The sequence below is a fragment of the Saimiri boliviensis genome, chromosome 10 (genome assembly GCF_048565385.1).
Source record: "Saimiri boliviensis isolate mSaiBol1 chromosome 10, mSaiBol1.pri, whole genome shotgun sequence".
Lineage (NCBI taxonomy): Eukaryota > Metazoa > Chordata > Mammalia > Primates > Cebidae > Saimiri > Saimiri boliviensis.
Genome location: NC_133458.1, coordinates 46,950,519 through 46,956,086, shown reverse-complemented (window position 1 = coordinate 46,956,086; position 5,568 = coordinate 46,950,519).

Below are 5,568 nucleotides of genomic sequence, written 5' to 3'. Positions count from 1 at the left end.
TGGGTAGAGGGGACCTTTTCCCGATTACTAATCACAGTAATGTTCATGACATTTCCAAGCCTCAGAGGAGCAGAAATTCATAATAGACTCAATCATACCTTTACATAATTATGCAGTCAGAGGGTGCCAAAATAACAGCATTATTTAAAGTTCAGAATAGAGTAAAATTCACTTTCTAAATATTAGATAACTCTTTTTGAATATCAAAAAATAGTTACTTCCAATTCATTAGAATAAAGGCATTTTTTAAAGAAAATTTACTTGCTAAAATGTATTTATAAGAGAGGTTCATATGTTGTTATAAGATACAATTCATCTAAGGCTCATTGCATTGTTAGTAAAGTCAACTACTTTTTTCTTGGTTACACATTATTTGGCAGGAAGTCTATTGTTACTGAAACATTTAGGTTTTACAAGCAGGCTTACTTTATAGGAAGCAATGGTAGTATTTTTTTAAAAGAGAAGCAATACAATGCATTTTAGGGCCTCTGAAGGTAAAGATTTATTGTACACAATGGTACCAAAAATAGATAGCATAGGCTGGCAATATACAAACACGTCCATGGTCATGACACAGTAGTCTAGTATCAACATACAAAATGTCTTCTATTTTAGTTCCAGAAACTCCAGTGGAGACTGGCAGCTCAGTCTTATAATAATGCATCCAAATATGGCACAGATTTCTAAAATATTCACCTACATGTTCAAATAAAACTATCATATGTTAATTAATATATAAATTTTTCACAGAAATTGCTTAATAAAGTTTTAATGTATAAATAAAAATTTATTTTCAAAATTATTTTAATTCTCAGATGTATTAAATCAACTATTTGACATGTACAAAATGATTAAATAGAATCTGATAATTATCTTAGTATTGATGTTATCTAAATTAATTCTGATCAGCCTTTTGAAACAATGGAGCTTTAATTAGTAATTCACCTCTACTCTCCAAAATAATTTAGTCAAAAGGAAAAATATGATGTTTCCTGACAGAAATATCAGTTTGCAGTGAACATGTTTGAGAATAATGAGGAATAATTTTACGTTTTTTTGTAAGTAATTTGGTTGCCATATTATAGAATAAAACAACTTTATTGGTAGTCTGACGTATCATAACACAGAAGACTGTTCCTTATTGCCTTTGTTTAGAAAAATGAATGTGAGTATAACTGATATTATGAATTACTTGTCATACTAATGATCCAATTAATCAAAGAAAATGCAAAAATATGGAAGGATGATTACCTCATGAGTCTTTAACAAATATGCTCAATAGTATAGGATCCTTTGAAAAGTGGGATATATGTTTCAGAATATCTTACATTATTTGGTTTGATTGGAGTATCCTACTTTTTTATATAGGACACAGACTTTTACTGAAAATAAATAAAGTTCAGGTGATGTAATAGGTTTTACTATTTTCAAAGAAGAAAAATAAATACTAATGTGATTTACCTTAAAGGTCTGTAATTTTAAAATTTCTAGTTTTTTTTCTCCAATATACTGATATTTAGCCTCTGATTAAATATCTACACAGACTCACATACCTATTATGGTTGTTCTCATTGGCACTATTTTCCTTATCTCAACAAAGGACCATAGGTAATTCAGTATCACATTACATCATAGTCGGTTACTTAGATGGTCTATATTCAGGGCATCTGCCTGCCTCACAGCATATCACATTTATTTAATTCGATAGGATGAACATTTTAAAGCCTTACCAGTGTTAGACTTGTTTGGGAAAGTATTGCATAGCATTATTTCTAGACAAACTCTATGAAAGAAAATTATATATTTTGGAAGGATTTTTTAAATGAGGTCAGGTCTATAAACTCTTTAGCATTCTATCAGGAATGCAGAAAATTGTTAATAGATTCTAAATTTTAAAAAATAATATATGAATGACCAACTACTTTTATATTTCTATATTAACCAAATTGAAACTGATAGTTTAAAGGAGATTCAGACTTTAACAAAAGCTTTTAAAGTCAGAGATAAAAGAATAAGAAATATTTTACATAATAAACTGCTGAACAATATAATGGGAAAATCTTATGAGAAACCGTAGGAGAAGAGATACTGACAAAATATTTAGAACTAAGAAAGATAATTAACATAGGAAAAACAGTACAAAATTGTTCTCCTATGATGATGTGAAAAACAAAAAACACTAATATGGGATCATTCTAAAAGCAAAAATGACAAATAATAGAAAAGAGGCAAATTACTTGGAATTAAGAATTATTTTAGGGCAAAAGAAGCTTATGAAGGCCTGTAAAAGAGCCAGAAGAAAGCTTTTGATAATAAAATTGAGGCACAGTGATAATAAAAAAGGGAATTAGGAATCAAATTTCAAATAGAACCAAATAAACCAAATAGAACTTCACACACACACACACACACACACACACACACACACACACACACATATATGTATGTATATATGGCAATAGGAATTTATTAGATAGGTTTACTCAAAATGTTTAACCTAAGCAAAGAAAGTATGAGTAAATTCTAAGATAGATGTGATTAACTGATCCAGAATGCAGCCTAGTAATTGAACATATAAAAGCATTAAAATACATGGAAAGGAAAGTTTCAACATAGACATGATTAAACTTTTAGAAAGACTTGATTTTATTTACTAAATTTAATATATTGCTGTTTAATGTGCAAATTGGTTACTTGGAGGGAACTTGACATTCCTTATAAATTTTCGTATTTGTATCACTGGTCTAGCAATCCGAATCCTAAGTATGTAACTGTGTTAGTCTGTTATCACTCTGCTGATAAAGCTATCTTTGAGAAAGAAAGTAGTTTAATTTAATTCCACATGGTTAGGAAAGCCTCACAATCATGGCGGAAGGCAAGGAGGAGCAAGTCACCTCTTACATGGATGGCAGCAGGCAAAGACAGAGAGCTTGTACAGGGGAACTCCTCTGTTTAAAATTATCAGATTTCGAGAGATTTATTCACTATCACAAGAACAGCAGGGGAAAGACTTGCCCTCATAATACAATTACCTCCCATTGGGTCTCTCATACAACAAGTGAGAATTCAAGATGAGATTTTGGTGGAGACACAGCCAACCATATCATTCCACCCCTAGACTTTCCCAAATCTCATGTCCTCATATTTCAAAACCATCATGTCTTTCCAACAGTTTCCCAAAGTCTTAACTCATTTCAACATTAATTCAAAAGTCCACAGTCCAAAGTCTCAACTGAGATATGAAAGCCCCTTCCACAAAATCAAAAGCATATTAGTTACTTCTTAGATACAGTAGGGGTATAGGCATTGGGCAAATACAACCAAAACAATTAGGAGATATTGGCCAAAACAAAGGGGCTAGAGGCTTTATGCAAGTCTAAAATCTAGTGGGGCAGTCAAATCTTAAAGCTCTAAAATAATCTCCTTTGACTCTATGACTCACATCCAGGTCACGTACATGCATTAGGTAGGTTTCCATGGTATTGGGCCAATCTACCCTTGTGGCTTTGCAGGGTACAGCTTCCCTCCCAGCTGCTTTCACAGGCTGGTGTTGAATGGCTGCAGTTTTTCCAGGTGCATGGTGCAAGCTATCAGTAAATCTACAATCCTGGGTTCTAGAGGATTGTGACCCTCGTCTCACAGTTCCATTAGGCAGTACCCCAGTGAGGACTCTGCATGGGGCCTTCAACACCATATTTTTCTTTCTCACTGTCCTAGCAGAGTTTTTGCATGAGAGCCCTTCCCCTGCAGCAAACTTCTGCCTGAACATCCAGGAGTTTTCATGTATCTTCTGAAATCTAGGTGGAGGTTCCTAAACCCCAGTTCTTGACTTCTATGCACTCACAGGCTCAACACCACATGCAAGCTGCCAAGGCTTGGGGCTTGCACCTTCTGAAGCCACAATCTGAGCTCGACATTGGCCCCTTTTAGCCATAGTTGGAGCAGATGGAACACAGGGCACCAAGTACCTAGGATACACACAGCATGAGGACCCTGGACCTGGCCCAGGAAACCACATTTTTCTCCTAGGCCTCCAGAACTGTGATGAGAGGAGCTGCCATGAAGATCTCTGACGTGCCCTGGTGACATTTTCCCCCACCATTTTGGGGATTAACATTAGGCTCCTCACTACTTATGCAAATTTCTGCAGCCAGCTTGAATTTATCCTAAGAAAATGAGATTTCCTTTTCTATTGCATTCTCAGGCTGGCAATTTTCAAACTTTTATGCTCTGCTTCGCTTATAAAACTGAATGTCTTTAACAGCACCCACCTCTCTTCTTGAATGCTTTGCTGCTTAGAAATGTATTCTGCCAGATACGCTAAATTATCTCTCTCAAGTTCAAAGTTCCACAGATCTCTAGGGCAGGGGCAAGATACTACCAGTCTCTGCTAAAACAAAACAAGATTCACCTGTGCTCCAGTTCCTAATAAGTTTCTCATTTCTGTCTGAGACCCCTTCAGCCTGGAACTTATTTTTCACATTGCTGTCAAGATTTTGGGCAAAGCCATTCAACAAGTCTCTAGGAAGTTCCAAACTTTCCCACATTTTTCTGTCTTCCTTTGAGCTCTCCAAACCCCTGCCTGTTACCCAGCTCCAAAGTCACTTTCACATATTTGGGTATTTCAGCAATGCCGCACTCTACTGGTACTAATTTGCTGTATTAGTTCATTTTCCCATTGCTGATAAAGGCATATCTGAGACTGGATAATTGACCAAAGAAAGAAGTTTAACTGAACTTACAGTTTCACATGACTGGGGATGCCTCACAATCATGGCTGGAAAGTAAGGAGATGCAAGTCACATCTCACATGGATGGCAATAGGCAAAGAGAGAAAGCTTGTGTGGGGAAGCTCCTCTTTTTCAAACTGTCAGATTACTCTCATGAGGACAGCACAGGAAAGACTTGCCCCCATGATACAATAACCTCTGACCGTCCCTCCACATGGAAATTTAAGATGAGATTTGGGTGGGGACACAGCCAAACCAGATCAGTTACCTATGAGAAAACTTTCATATACACTAGAGGATATACAGGAGCATATTCATTAAAGAAGCAATAGGAAAATGAACCCAAACTTTATTACTATTATAAATAACAAATTGTGATGTTTAGAATAAATTGAATATTATATAGTAGTGGAAATAAATGACTACAGCTACATGTGATGAGAAGAACAGATTTCAAAATGATATTAGGTAAAAAGCAAAATCTTAGAATATATATACAGTATGATTTCATTTATAAAAATTAAGTATAGGCAACATTAAATAGTATATTGTTTGGGTATACAAAGTCACATAACAAGTCTGTAAAAAAACAAGGAAATTGCTAAAACGAAATTTAGGACAGATGTTACCTTTGGGGAGAGATATAATGAGACTGTGTAAGGAGTAAAAATATACTAGTTTGGATGTGGATGATGTGATATTTAAGAAAAATTAAAGTTCTACGTCTTAATTCACAGGGCAATAATGGTGTCCACATTAGCATTTTTATTTAAGCATATAATATAGTCTTCATACGTGTTTTTTACATGACAAATTTCACCATTAAAACGTTTGAAAG